General features: G+C 35.6%; 2 long non-coding RNA genes across 7 annotated transcripts in view; both read left to right on the top strand.

Annotated features, from left to right (window-relative positions):
• Nucleotides 1-16,529, top strand: part of LOC106728644 — a 58,099-nt gene that overhangs the window by 5,229 nt on the left and 36,341 nt on the right. For all 6 annotated transcript variants that reach the window (XR_004322554.1, XR_004322533.1, XR_004322545.1 and 3 more), the window contains exon 3: nt 2,590-2,708. This is a non-coding gene — a long non-coding RNA (uncharacterized LOC106728644). The remainder of the gene's footprint in view (nt 1-2,589; nt 2,709-16,529) is intronic.
• On the top strand, nt 8,372-13,771 carry LOC116665838. Its single transcript, XR_004322570.1, has 3 exons — nt 8,372-8,550; nt 8,906-8,911; nt 13,762-13,771. It is a non-coding gene; the product is annotated as an uncharacterized LOC116665838 (long non-coding RNA).

Here is a 16,529-nt window from a genome sequence, read left to right as displayed (position 1 = left end):
TGCTGATGGTACTTTATTAAAAGGTGACAATGGCAAATATTGTGCTAGGTATGACATTGCAACTCCTCTTGATATGGTTGAGGCAGCATCTTTATCTATGGCTACTTCAGCCCAACAGGCTAAACTATACACTCTTATAGGGGCTTGTACTTTAGCCAAGGGTGAAATTACCAGTGTTTGTACTGAGAGTAGATGTGCTTTTGGAGTATTTCATCATTTGGGATATTGTGGAAGCAATGTGGCTTCAATACTTCCAGCAGAAATAAAATTTAAAATGGCCCATATGTTCAGAAATTTTGGGATGCAATTCTTTTACCTGCCACTTTAGCCATTATTAAGATTATGGGCATTCTAAACTTGACTCTCTGAAAGATATGGGTAACCATGTCGCCAATATTTCTGCAAGGAATGCTGCCTTTATGAGACCAAGGTAGCCAAATTTCTGTCATGGTACAATTACTGAAAATATTGATTATTGAATTTCTGTCATCCTGGAGATTGGCCTCTGGTAGTGACTTCTTGGATTCTTTATTTATCCCAACATTTGTATCAGTGACATGAAGGTAGACATAGAAGAGCAGGATTATCAAATTTTGCATGACAAAAATCAATGAAAAAACGGTAACATGATAGGTTAACAGAATACAGATTAAAATTAACCCTAATAGGCTACATCTGATTTCAGTCATAAGGCTGAGAAGCTAAGTGGGCTTAATAAATGTTGAACTAAAACAGACTCAGGTATTTCTCCAGCAAAGATGGGTTTATTCTGGATCAGCAGTTTGGGATCTGCTACCATGGGGAGCCACATGCAAGTTCCCACACAACAAAGGAAGGAGAATACTTTATAGAGGGAAAAAGGAAATTTGGAGGGCTATGGTAAACCTTTGGCTTTTCACAGGCTATGTGTCCTTGCCAGGGAAGAAGAGATTTTAGATTCAATGATATGAGTGTTAATGTTGTAGCTAAAGACCTAAGAGTTGATCATTATCCTTAAATGTGGATAAAAATTTAAAAACTTATTACTGGAGCCCTTTTTTGTTTAGTGTTTGTATGCAAAGTGAATTATTTGCTAATTTAATTTTTTTGCTGACTCAGCTACTGACATTTTATGAATATATTGAAGAATGTGAATTTGTGGAGTAAGTTGCAGAGCTTTTTAAAAAATATATATATAGAACTATTTTTTAGAGCAGTTTTAGGTTTACAACAAAATTAAGAGGGAGGTACAGAGATTTCCCATACACCTCCTGCCCCTACACATGCATAGCCTTCCGTATTACCAACATCACTCACCAGAATGGTACATATTTTCACTAAGAAGGATGAACCTATATTGACACATCATGATCACCCAAATTCCATAGTTTACTTTAGTGTTCACTCTTGATATTATATATTCTGCAGGTTTGTGTTACCGACCAAACTTAGGTCCACTTGCCCACTCAAGTAAAGCCAATCTGTTGACACCAGGTTGTGAAGGAAAGTGCAGGGTTTGTTGCAAGGCACAAGGCAAGGAATTCAGGGCAGCTAATGCTCAAAACACCAGAATTCCCCATGGGTTTCAGGAGGCATTTTTAAAGGCAAGGCGGGGGAGGGGAGTCTCAGGGTATGTGCTCAGCTTGTGCACAGTTCTCTGATTGATTGATGGTGAGGTAACAGGGCGATGTCACAGGGGTTAGCATTAATCCTTAGGCTCCAGTAGGTCTGGGGGGCTCTGTGCTCATGGTCATCAAGTAGTTAACTTCTTCCATTTGGTGATGGTTTTAGCATCTGTAAAAGAACTCCGGAAGTGTGCCTCAGATACTGTTGTCTAGGTACTTCAGAGAGGAGCTGCAGCAGAGGACACGGTGGGGAGGGCTCTATCCAGGAAGGCCCCAGGGGGTCCGGCTCACTTACATTTGGACAAATATATAATGACATATATCCGTTATTATATCAAATAGAGTATTTTCACTGTTCTAAAAATCCTCTGTGCCTCTGCCTGTTTCTCTCTCCCCACTGTCCACTCCTGTTCCAGGAACTGCTAGCCTTTTTCACTTTCTCCAGTTTTGTCTCTTTCAGAGTGTCATATAGTTGTACGGAAGATTATGTTTAGTTTTGTAAGTGTAGTGTAAGCCCTGAGAGTTGGCTTTTCTTTCTGTAACGTAACTTAGTTAAGTTCCTAACTTAAGCTTTGATTGCCAAGACATCTACTTCAAAGAGGTTATCTCAAATAATCACACTGCCAGCCACAAGACTAGATGAAGAGCCAGGATGTGCCCCACATTCCTACCATGAGGTTTCCTTTTTCTAGAGATCCGGGTTGATTTAAATAACTGGCCATTTGTGCTGCTCCCCCCCACCCCAAACCTTTTCTCTCTTCCTGAGCTTCAAATTCTCACCTTTATGTTTTAAATTCACCAATAAATAGTGAGTCATCAAAACCCTAGACCCCTCCACCCACGACACTAATAAAAGCAGAACCCAGGCCCATGCCCACACTCTCCCTGTCTCTTTCTCTCTACCTGTGACCTCGTTGTGTGCCCCCTGGTATGCCTTGTACGCTCCAGGGCCTGTGAGTAATACATTCTTTTTTTTTTTCCCCAGTGTATCCTAATGATTATTACTGAAGGGAATCTTGCAGCAATAAGAATCACAAGGGTCAGTCCAGTTGTTACACTGTTTGGAAAGAAGAGGTGTCCATGGGAAGCTCACCCGGGATCCAGGTGAGTGTCTCCAGGTATTTTTAGCTGCTGGCATTGCTACCGACGGTAGACTGAGATCAGCACAAAGCTGTAAGAAATCTCCAAAATGTCTTCCAATGTGGATGTAGCATTTTGCATTTCAACCAGAAATGTATGAATTTTCCTGTTGTTCCACAATCTTGCCAAGCATTTGGTGTTGTCGGTGGTTTAGATTTTGGCCGTACCAGTAAGTGGGTAGTGATACCTCATTGCTGTTTTAATTTGCATTTTTCCGGACGACATGTGACGTGGAGCATCTCTTCATATGCTTATTTGCTGTGTGTATATCTTCTTTGGTGAGATACACGTTAAGCTCTTTGGCCCATTTTTTGATTGGGATATTTGTTTTCTTATTGTGAAGTTTTGAGAGTTCTTTGTACATCCTGCATAACAGTTCTTTATCAGATACATCTTTTGAAAATATTTTCTTATCTGTGGCTTGTCTTCTCATTCTCTTGACATTGTCTTTTACAGAGCAGAAATTTTTAAGTTTAATGAAGTCTAGCTTATCAACGATTTCTTTCATGGGTCTTGTCTTTGATGTTGCATCTAAAAAGGCATCACCATGCCCAAGGTCATCTAGGTTTTCTCCTGTGTTTCTAGGAGTTTTATAGTTTTGTGTTTACATTGAAGTCTGTGATTCCTATTTACCCACAGAGCAAACTGTTGGCATGGAAATCCCCAAAATGATGTTACATTCCACAGATTACTTTTGTAAATATGGCTTACCTATTTAGATTTTAAATTAAGTGTGAATCTGTAATATTTTATACTTGGTATATATTTCAACTAGGTATGCTCTGAAATGTTATCATATTACACAAAGCAGAGGGCATGTTGGAATTATAAAAGGTGCCAATAATTTCAACTGAGTCTGCAGGGTGTTTGGCAAGGGGGAAGAATCTAAAAGCGTAAAATTTGAAAAGTTGAAAAAGGTTTGAATTTGAATTTATACAGCAAAAAATATCAACATGTTTTCATACATAGTTTGGAAAGCTAATAAATTTAGCCTTAAGAGCTCTGAATAGAACAAGGAAGGTGTAAGACACGTCCAGTCATTGTTCTGTCATCATTTCATTTATCACATATTTTTAACACATCTACCTCGAGCCATTTGTTTGGATTCCTGGGGAATCAAAATACGGGGCAAGTCTTGAAATAGTGCCTCCATTTGAAAGCACAAACTTAAGAAAAAACAAAAAAACCCACAACTTTTTTTGGACCTGTAGAAAAAACCAGAAATAACAAAACTGATTGATTCAGAAACATGTGATCTCTTACACCTGTGAAGTCATGAGGTCTGTTGGATCTACTTTTATGAAGTATAGACTTACTTTCCTGAAGTTGTGTTCTAGATTCATTTTAATGTAATTAGCAAAGATGAAAAGCTGTATTACAAAATCCTCAGTTCCAACTGACCTGTTGAGACAGCAAAGGAAAAACAAGTTCCAGACTTGTTCCCGAGGCCATGAGCTTCTATGAGACAAGTACCCTAACGGTACTTGGATCTCTAACTCCCTATGTTGACATGTGAAATAGGAAATTTCAACAGAACTTTTGTAACTACATTTCCTTGTAATATTTTTGAAAAAGCATTTTCAATTTCATAGGTAAACTTAATTTTTACTAATTAAGTAATTATGTTTCCTTTAGTTAAGTTCTCTTTATTACTTTTTGTGAATAGACTTGTTTCTTCTGTGGTGCAGAGATGGCCACTGCTCAGTGGCAGCTGTCGTGTTCCTGGACCTCAGTTTACTTGGTGAATAGCCTTTTAGGGGGGCAGTGAGAGAGGGTGGAGGAATGGGGGATATGGAATGTGGACGCGTTAGGTGATAAAAAGGGATATAATTTTTCTCTTTTGACTACCTAGGTGAAAATACACCCGAAGCTTTTCTAAGGTGTAAGAGTAAATCTGTTAATCTTTAAGCAAAAGTTTTGTCATCTTTGTAACTGTGGTCCAATTGACTATAAGCATAATCCCTTCCCATCTAATGTTCTTGAAACTAGTCCTTCCTTACATTTTGCCCACCATTTAAAAAGCATTTAAGTTTGGCTTTTCAAAGCTTCTGAAGCTACAACTTGACCTGTTAGAAACACACACACACACACACACACACACATAATCAGTTTTATTTTCTGCCATGGGTGCTTTAGCCACAAGTCTGTATCCATCACTCCTCTGATGGGCTCTGTCAAAGGAGGGAGGTGTTTCAGCAGTGTCCCTGACACATCATGCTTTCCATGAACATTAGAAAAGTGCTCATCTTGGCTTCATTTCATCTTATGTCAAGCCATAGTAGTAGCCATCATGTTACAGGATATTAGCACCCCCAACAACTCTCTACATCTCAAAACAACTGGGTTTGGTCTGGTAAACAACACACATTGGTGATAAGAACCGGAGCCCTTTGAAGACAACTGTGCTGCACTGAGACCTTAAGGGAGTTTTGTATTCCCCGACCAGTACATCTAATTACCAGAATCTGAAATTACTGAGAGGAGCTAAGAGCATCACCCATTATTCCTTCTCCCCACCACTGCTTAAGAAGCATTAAGTGGATCTGAAGCATTTCTTCTTAGAAAGTCAAGTACCCATCTTTCTCCCAGAGTCAGGATAATTGTTCTCTTCCCCAAATGAGATCGAAAAAATGACGTTATCATTATGGTTTGAAGAAAAGCAATTTTAATTCTTCATGAACGGGACACTAGTTACTTCTCAATATAGTCCAACAATTTTGGCTTATGTATCTTTAATATAATTGCTAACTCTTTCACTTGTCAGAAGTCTTTTAGCAAAGAAATAGTTGGGCAAAACTCACATGATGGAATTAAAAATAATTAATGAAAATGAAAAGAACAATACTTAGTGATCACACAAGTCTTTACAAACTCCTTTTGATACACTTCATCTTTAATCTTTATCAAGCCTGATTTAAAGATGAGAAAACTTAAACTGTGAGAGGTTAAATAATAAATTTATACATTTACTGTATATTATTGAATGAGTTTGTGAATGTTTTTGCAGGGATTCAATCCAGATACTCTTACTTTAAGTCCAAAGCTCTTTTTACTATATCATATGATATCCATTTAAAACAAACTTCTAATTAGTAAGCTGCCAACATTCATGCCAAATAAATAATCTAAGTGGTTCAGTAGGCTCCATGCCCAGTATGATTTAGCCATCTCAAGTGGCTGGACACAAACGCAGCCTACATTAGGAGATGTTTAGTCCAAGCAAGGCAGGCCACTTAGTATTACTGTATTTTGCAATACTCAGAATGTGTTTGAAGTTTCACTTAGTTCTTGGAGCCTCATCTCAAATAGGATTGTGGAATTGAAAGTGTCTTATAGAAGAGTCATCAGCATAATGATTCATTTATATATGTGTATATATCTATATACATATATGTAGATTCCTTTTTATTATAGGCCACTATAAGGTATTGAATATATAGTTTCCTGTGCTATACAGTAGGCCCATGTTATTTATCTATTTTATATATAGTAGTTAGTATTTACAAATCTTAAACTCCCAATTGTAGATCGACTGTACTTCAATTTAAAAAGAAAGAAAAAAAGTATATGTCCTACTATTTTGTCCTCATTTGGTCTCTGATTACGTTAAAAATCTTTCCTGATGTTGAGCACCTTATCTTGTATTCAGGAAAATGCAAATCAAAACTACAATGAGATATCATCTCACCCCTGTCAGAATGGCAGCAAATCAAAAGACAACAAATAATAGCAAGTGTTGGTGAGGATATGGAGAAAAGAACCCTTGTGTGCTGTTGGTGGGAATGTCAATTGGTGCAGCCACATGGAAAAAGGTACGGAGGGTCCTCAAAAAATTAAAAATAGGACTGCCATCTGATCCAACAATCCTACTTCTAGGTATATAGCCAAAGGAAATGAAAAACAGGATATTGAAGAGATATCTGCACTTGCATGTTCGTTGCAGCATTATTCACAATAGGCAAGATTGGAAACAACCTAAATGTCTTTCAATGGATGAATGGTTAAAGAAGATGTGATACATATGTGTGTGTGTATATATATGTGTTTATATGTATAGTGTGTGTGTGTGGGTGTGGTCAATGGACTACTACTCAGCCATAAAAAAGAATGAAACCTTGCCATTTGCAACAACATGGATGGACCTAGAGGGTGAAATAAGTCAAAGAAAGACACTTACATATGATTTCACTTACATGTGGACTCTGTAAACAAAACAAATGAACAAACAAAACAAATGGACAAACAAAACAAAAGAGAAACCGACTCAATAGATACAGAAAACAAACTGGTGGTTTCCAGAGGGGAAGGGAGTTGGGTGGGGGAGCTAAATAGGTGAAGGGGATTAGCGGTATGAATTTCCAGCTATATAATAAATAAACCATGGAGGATAATGTACAGTATAGGGAATATAGTAATAACTTTGTTTGGTGACAGATAGTAACTAGACTTATCATGGGGATCAGTTAAAAATATATATAAATATTGAATTGCTATTATGTACACCTGAAACTAATATATTTATGTTAATTACATTTCAATGAAAAACAAAAAATCCTTCATTGAAAAAAGAAAGAATTGAGGCTCCAGAAATTAAAAAAAATTCCACACCATCTCATTTCCAAAAAAAAATCCCCTCTGATATTTGTTAATTTGTTTTTAACATGAGTTCAGTATCATTTTCAGAAGAACAATTTCTTAGATGTATCTCTACTTGTTTTTATGATAGTCTTTAAAAACTGTTATGTCATATATGTTCATTGCAAAAAAATTGTAAAATGCAGATAAAACAAAAAACAAAAGGAAAAAATTAAGTTTATCATACCACAAAAAAAAAAAAGAAGAAGAATAAGAAGAGTCATCAGAGTGAGAATGTGTCTGGATATGGCTTCATTTGAAAAGCAGGGAATATTTATTCCAGAAAAAAGGAAGATTTAGGAAGGAAATAGTGGGCCAGTTATCTTGAAGTATTGAAACTGTTTAGAAGTAACTTTACATCTCAATGTGTTAGAGCTGAAAACAAGAAATACAATTTTCAGGGGAGAACAACATATTTTTATTTAATATATCACTTTCTAATCATTACCACTCTTCAGAAACTTCAAAGGGCTGCCTCATGAGCAATCACAAAGGGCGCCTGTCAAATACATTGTACAGAATTCCAGACCTTCATGACCCCTAGCCAGCCCCTAGAAGTTTAATAAAGATTCAAGTGTTCATCAATAGAGAAACACATAAACAAATTATGGTACATCCACAAACTAAAACAGCCATTATAAAAATGTACTGACTTAGAATCTGCCCCCTATAAATAGAGATGAAACAGCAAATTACAGAATGGTCTCATAAAAAGGGGGGAAGCAAGTAAACACCCCTTCTCTCTAAGAAAACAAAAACAAGAACCAAAAAAACCCCATCTAAATTACACATACACATTCATGTTTGTGTAAACAGAAAAGTCTGGAATGATATGATTACCACAGGGGGATAGAATTGTAGGGAGGAAGAAGCTTACTCTTTATACGCTTCCGTATCAGTTACATTTATTTTAACAAGCATTTATTGCTTTTTATTACATGTAATAATGTTTTTTTAAAAAACTGGTACAAACGTTAAGGAAAGTAAACACAATAACAATTACTGTTCAGTAAAGAGCTGTTATTCGCAAAAAGAACTCCCTGAGCTGAGGATTGTCAGAGCTCCACTTAGCAAGAACACTCCAGACACAAATGAACAAAATTGATTCCTTTTTCTGTGTGAGTTCAGCTGGGGAATGAGGTAGCACGAATTCTCCAAGTGGAAATGTGGAGTCATCCAGGCCCTCCTGGCCTTTTATAGATGTGCACTCTGAAGTCGAGCCGAGAACTGAAGTGTTCCTCCATGTTTTATGGCAGTTCCAGACTGAAATACAACTTTCTGACCCCTATTTTAGCAAACTTTGAACTTCCTCGTAATTCACACTCCTCTTCTTATAATCTATAACTTTTATGTGAGGGATAAAATTTTCTGTGTTTTACTGCCTGATCAGAACTAGTTATGTTTAAAGTGCATGACTCCACTTTAAACCTAAGGTCTTGTTTACATCTGGAAGCCCCAGCCCTTAAAAGGGACAGGTGCTGGCATGATGCAAGGAGGGAGGGAGGCGGGACTAGGTAAGCTGTCAGGATAGGGTATGGAGTCTGGGGTACCAGTCCTTGCTCTCCCCATGGGGGTCACATTACAAGGGTTGTATCAGGTGTGTAGAAGTCCTCTGTCTGCCTAGCATCTAACAGTTGACAAGACATCCTAGGTTTGCAAAGCTCTTGTGCAGCAACATCTCAATTGTCTCCCACAAGCCTGGTGGCCTAGGACATCTATATCAACCACAGTTTATTGACAAGAAAACCAAGATTTAAAGACACTAAAGTGATGACCCTCAAGTCACTCAGCAATTTGGTCATAAAGTTCAGGTCAGAATCATGTTTCTTTATTCTCTGGTCTCCTTCAGCCAGAGCCTGATTTTTCCTTTTTTATTGCTTATTTCCAGGGTGGATTTTGTCTGATAAAGGGGTCTGCTGCTTAAAAAGATTTGAAAGCTGATGATCCAGAATAATGTTTCCTAATCCCCAACTGATACTAATACTCATCACTCAGGAATGACAAATTGGAATTTCCAAGAAATCTCAGAAATTCCTGAAGTAATAAATTATTCTACATTTTCCATAACATTTTATTTATATGCTTTTAAATAATAAGTGACCATAGTAATAGTGAATAATTTTCTGTGATAATATGATACTAAACTTTCAGATGTTTTTAGTAAAAAATATATTTTCATAGTTTATTATTATTATGAGCCAATATATTATGACAAGATTATTTCAATAACTTATAAAAATGATCTCTACCTGATATAGACACTATATACAGAAAACATTAAAAAGAAGGGAACATTAACACAAAATAAATGCCAAATAAAGTCACTTAAAATTTGAAAAAGAATACCATAAGCATTTAATACTTAGAAGTTACTATTTTTAAATGAACTTTACAAACACAAAGCATTAATTGCTCTATCTGATAGTTCTGATCTTTGCTTTGTGACAAATATTCAAGACATAGAAAACTTCCTTTCATTCTGCGTTGATGGTTGAATTAAGAGTGTGTGCCACACATCTTCAAATTGAGTATTAGGGTACACTTTGAACTAAGTCTGCTTTGCTGTCTTAACAGGTCAGCTGGAACTAGGGATTTTGTAATACAGCTTTACATCTTTGCAAATGTTCTGTATCCCTTAGATTTCTGTACTTCCAGCTTTTTGGGTGGTTTTGTGAACAGTGAGTAAATTTTAGGTGCCCAGACAAGACCAGCTCTGCCACTTGACATGTGTGTGCCCCTATTTATGTCTTTCTCTGTAACAGTAAAATATTAGTAAATCTTACCACCCTAAGTTGTTTGAAAGATTGAGGTAACCATGCATATAAAGGATTTAGCATAATACATAGCAAATATTAAGTGCTGAAAGGATATTAGTTGTTTTGATTATATTCATGCTCATGGTTTCAAGCAAGTATGTTTTCATAGTCATAGAGAGCTCTGTGATGAGTCCAACTACAGCTTGGTGATACACAAAGTCTGGGGATATTGGAAAGTCAGGTGTGGCAGTCTGGTCTAACCAACTCCACCTTCACTAACCAACCTTTGTCAATACATTGCGCCAACCTGTGGATCCTTAGCAAACAGATATTTCCTTTTTGGATTGAGAACATGCACCAGACACCATCTGTCCTCTTATCTCCTTTCTCTCTTGTCCTGGCAGTCGCTCTGAATTTTCCACTCCAATCCCTCCTGTTTACGTCCTATATCTTCAACTTCTTTGTTTTTGTCTGTCTGTTTGTTTGTTTTCTTTCCATTAGCCAAGCTTTAAGCTTACCCCTCTCATCCAGAGAAGTCATCTGTTGTCTGCTTCCCCCTATATCCACCATAGTCTCTTTTCTCCTCTTCTCAACTGAAAATCATTTCTACTGTCTTCTTTCCCATTTATTTCTCAATTAGTTGCAATCTAGCTTGCCTTGACAACTCTCCATGGAAATGATTCTGGCATACTCCACCAATGACCTCTGTATTTCCAAATTCAGTGGAAACAATTCAGTCTTTATTTACTGATCCTCCGTGGCTCTCTGCTGCCTGACATGACATCCTTCTGGATTTCATACTTTTGCAGATGTTTGTCTCTTTCACAACTGGTATTTCCCACATAACCCTTACATGTCCATGTTCCATAGGACACATTACTTAGCAAATCCTTGTTTGATAAGATGAGATGGATAATCTTATCTTTTAAAATGTTTTCAATGATTACTCACATAAACAAAATCCCCCAACTTCTGTTTCCCACAGAAAGCTCTCTCCTCAGCTGCAGATTCACAAACTCAGATGCCTACAGGACTTTTCCATCTGAGTATGTCAGTGACATCCCAATTCAAAAGACCATGATCAATTACTTAAATAAGCCAATATGAATTTAAAAGACAAAAATTTGTAAAAGTAACTATAACTGCAATAAACAATTAAGGGATAGGCATGAAGATAGAAAATGTAACATCAAAAACACAAAATATGGGTGAGAGAAGTAAAAAAATGTAGATCTTTTAGAGTGTGTTTGAACTTAAATGACTAACAGTTTAAAACAAGTAGATATAGTTATAGGTCAACATATATGAACCCTGTGGTAAATACAAATAAAAAATCTACAGTAGATACACAAAAACTAAAAAGAAAAGAACACAAGCATACTACTAAAGAAACTCACCAAACCACAAAGGAAGAAACAAACAAAAAAAAGAATAGACAGAGAAGAACTACAAAAACAACCAGAAAACGTGTAATAAAAATGGCATTAAGTACATGCCTATCAATAATTATTTTAAATGTCAATGATTAAATGCTCCAATCAAAAGACAGAGGATGACAGATTGGATTAGAAAAAGAAAAAAAAAAAAAAGACCACCTATAAGCTGCCTACAAGATACTAACTTTAGAGCTAAAGACACACACACACTGAAAATGAGGGGATGGAAAAAGATATTTCATGCAAACATAAACAAGAAGAAAGTGGGGGTAGCAGTACTTCTATCAGACGAGATAGACTTTAACAGAAAAACTATAACAAAAGGCAAAGAAGGGTATTATATAATGATAAAGGGATCAATACAAATACAGTATATAACATTTGTAAACATGTATGTACCCAATACAGAAGCAGCTAAATATGTAAAGCACATATTAACAGACGTGAAAGGAGACAATAATACAATAATAGTAGGGGATTTTTAACACCCCAGTTACATCAATGGATGGATCATCCAGATGGAAAATAAATAAGGAAACAGTGGTATTAATGGCACAATAGACCAGCTGAACTTAACAGATATCTGTAGGACATTCTATCCAAACCCAGCAGAATAGACATTCTTTTTAAGTGCAGATGGACCCTTATCCGGGATATATCACATACTAGGCCACAAAATGGGCCTCAAAAATTTAAGAGGATGGAAATTATATCAAACATTTTTCCAACCACAATGGTATGAAACTAGAAATCAATTATTGGAAGAATAATGGGGGAAAAAAACCAGTCACCTGGAGACTAAACAACATGCTATCAGTGGGTCAGCAATGAAACAAAGAGGAATCAGAAAATACCTCGAGACAAATAAAAATGGAAACACAACACTCCAAAAGCTATGAGATGCATCAAAATGAGCTCTAAGAGGGAAGTTTACAGTGATACAGATTTTCCTCAAGAAACAAGAAAACTCTCAAATAAATAACCTAAACTACCACCTGAAGGAATTAAAAAAAGAACAAAGCTCAAAGTCAGCAGAAGGAAGGAAATAATAAAGATCAGAGAGGAAATAAATAGAGATTTAAAAAACAATAGAAAAGATCACTGGAACCAAGAGCTGATTTTTTTGAAAGGATAAACAAAATTGATAAACATTTAGCAAGGCTAATCATGAAGAAAAGAGAGAGGATCCAAATAAATAAAATAAGAAATGAAAGAGAAGAAATAACAGCTGATACCCAGAGATACAAAAAAGTCATAAGAGAATACTACAAGCAGTTATATACCAACAAATTAGACAAACTTGAAGAAATGGACAGATTTCTAGAAACATGCAACCTGCCAAAACTGAAACAAATTGAAGAGGATGGAACAATCCCAAATTCATTCCACCACTACCCTCATACCAAAACCAAACAAAGACACTACAAAAAAAAAAAAAGAAAGAAACTTATAGGCCAGTATCTCTGATGAATATAAATGTAAATATCCTCAACAAAATATTAGTAAACCAAATCCAACAATATATAAAAAGGATCATACATCATGATGAAATTGATTTTATTCCAGGAACGCAAAGATGATTCAATATTAGCAAATCAATTAATGTGATACACCACATTAACAAAAAGACGGATAAAAATCACATTCACCTCAATAGATGCTGAAAAAGTATTTGACAAAATTCAAACATCCATTCATGATAAAAATTGTCATCAAAATGGGCATAGATGGACTATATCTCAAATTAATAAAGACCATTTATTACAAACCCACAGCTAATATCATACTCAGTCGTAAAAAGCTGAAGATCTTTTGTCTAAATTCAGGAACAAGACAAGGATGTCCACTTTTGCCACTTCTATTTAACATAGCATTGTAAGTCTAGCCACAACAGTAAGACAAGAGAAAGGAAGGTAACCAAATTGCAAGTGAAGAAGAAAAACTGTCACTATTTGCAGATGACATGATACTTTATATAGAAAATCCTGAAGTCTCCACCAAAAAATATTAGAACTAATAAATGAATTCAGGAAAGCTTCAGGGGAGACATCTTAAATAAGTGGTGCTGGATAAAGTGGACAGCCACATGTAAGACAATGAGATTAGAACATTTCTTCATACCATATACAAAAATGAGCTCAAAATGGATTAAAGACTTAAATGTAGGACCTGAAACCATAAAACTCTTAGAAGAGGACACAGGCAGAACACTCTTTGACATAAATAATGGCAATCATTTTTTGGATCTATCTCCTAAGGCAAAAGAAATAAAAGTAAAAATAAGCAAATCAGACCTGATTAAACTTAAACACTTTTGCTTTGCATAGGAAACAAATTGATAAAATGAAAAGACAACTTCCAGAATGGGAGAAAATATTTGCAAATGATATCACTAAAAAGAAGGGGTTAATATCCAAAATATATAAACAGCTCAGGTAACTCAATATGAAAAAAAAAACCCTACCCAATCATAAAATGGGTAGAAGACCTGAATAGACATTAAAAAAAAAAATGCAGATGATTGACAGACACATGACAAGATGCTCAACAACACTAATTATTAGAGAAATGTAAATAAAAATAACCATGAGATATCACCTCACATCTGTCAGAATGACTATCATTAAAAAGTCTGCAAATATCAAATGCTGGCAAGGATGTGAAGAAAAGGAAACCCTTGTAAATGTAAATAAGTGCGGCTAATACAGAAAACAGTATGGAGGTTTCTCGAAAAACTAAAAATAGAACTATCATATGATTCCACAATTTCACTCCTTGGTATATATTCAAAAAATAATGAAAACACTAATTTGAAAAGCTAAATGCATTCCTATGTTCATTTCCACACTATTTACAATAGCCACGATACGGAAGCAACCCAAGTGTTCATCAACAGATGAATGGATTAACAAGGTGTGTGTGTGTGTGTATAACTCGGTCATAGAATGAAATTCTCTCATTGGCAGCAACATGGATGGATCTAGAGAATATTATGCTTAGTGAAATAACACAGACAGAGAAAGACACATACTAGATGATAACACTTGCATTTGGAATTTAAAAAATAATACAAAGAATCTGTATAGCAAAAGAGAAACAGACTCACAGAAACAGAAAATAAACTTGTGGCTACCAATGGGGAGAGGGAAAGGGAAGGGGAAAGTTAGCCATATAGGATTAAGAGATACAAACTTCTATGTATAAAATAGATAAGCAAAAAGGATTTATTGTATAGCACAGAGAATTATAGCCGTTATCTTACAATAACTTTTAGTGGAGTGTAATCTGTAAAAATACAAAATCACTATGCTGTATACTTGAAACTAATATAATACTGTAAATCAATTATATTTAAATAAAAAATAAAAAGATGTACCCATGATTTACAGATAAAAAAATCTCTTTCACTGACCCACTTCTGATCACACAACCTAATTGTCATACAATCATACAACCTAATTGTTGTCTGTGTATAGATCTTGTATTCCAAATATTTCTCAAATAATTTTCCTCTTTTTCTTCCTTAATACTACTAATGTATTTAAACTGTCTACTTTCTATACACAGTCATAAAAATTTTAGTCCATTAGTCCATTGTTGAAATCCTTCAGGGCCTCATTAACACAAGCAGGATAAAGCCCAACCTCTTAGAATGCACACATGTCCCCTCTGCCTTTGTTACCCTCTCCCCCATCATTTCCCAGCACTGTGTTCATCAGAATTCAGTTGCTAGCAAACTCCCCAATCACTATGCTGTTTGTCATTTCTGTTCCTTGTTTAGTTTCATCCCCTTGTTCTGGAATCCTTTTCTGCTTCCAGCTCCCATATTGGCGCTTTACCTGGATAGCTCCTACATGAGACGTGGCTCCTTCCTTACTCCCAAAGTCTTTCTAACTCCTTCTGGCTATTCTTTCTTTACCCCACTGTGTTAAATTCTCTTTCTATGGATTCTCCAATGCAGCTCCTTAACATCCTCACACAGTGTGTTACAATTAGCTTTGTAGGTTCATGTATTATCTTCCCAGCAGACTCTGAGCCCAGTGGGGACAAAGACTGTACACAAGTTGGCACCTGCATAACGCCACTTCTTAGTGGTTGGCTTGTGACTGGATTCACTACATATTTTTAATGGACAAATGCATAGTATCTTTTATGAGAATTCTTGAGTAGAAATGGAAAATAGCTCAGGCATTGTGTCCAAAGACATATTGTTTGTCCTATTGTTCTGATTTTCAGCTCGTTTTAATTATATTAAGATTCAAGAACATTTGAAAATGCATTTTGAAAGTTAACAGTACACTGATTACATATTTGTTAAATGCTTCAGTACTAATTGGTGGTGTAATTTTTTTTCTCCATTTCTTTGGTACATATCCAAAGAGGAGGATAAAAGTCACTGTTTTATTTAACTATGTTTACACATTCCCATTCCTTTACTCCACAGAAATTTTCAACAAACTTAGAATGTTCTTGGACACAGAAACAAATATGATACCATCTACCACAAAATTAGCCATGAGCTAAACATGATCTAATAATATCCATTATATGTTTATTTTACATTTTAATATTTATTTGTGCTCTGCTAGGCCTGAGCCAAGTCTTAAGAGATTTGCTTAAATGATTGGCTTCAGTACATTGAGACATGACTAAACATCATACTGGTAAGAAAAAAAAAATGGAGACATACCTTCAACTATGATACGTGTTTAGAAATAATTGTAGAACAAGAACATCTTTTAGATAATGATTTAAAGAATTCATTTTATATGAGTCATATCATTAAATTCATAGAAATAAGATTTTTAATACTTCTTTGATGTTCCTGATAACTCTGAATACCTCAGACTAGAAAATAAACTTACTTTCACCTACCAAAGGCTGATCATTATGCTTTTCAGATTAAGAAAACTAGTGCACTTAATCCCTCTGCTCCTTGCTTGGATCTGAGATGTCCT

The sequence above is a fragment of the Camelus ferus genome, chromosome 1, assembly GCF_009834535.1.
Source record: "Camelus ferus isolate YT-003-E chromosome 1, BCGSAC_Cfer_1.0, whole genome shotgun sequence".
Lineage (NCBI taxonomy): Eukaryota > Metazoa > Chordata > Mammalia > Artiodactyla > Camelidae > Camelus > Camelus ferus.
This window is presented reverse-complemented; position numbering and strand designations above follow the sequence as displayed.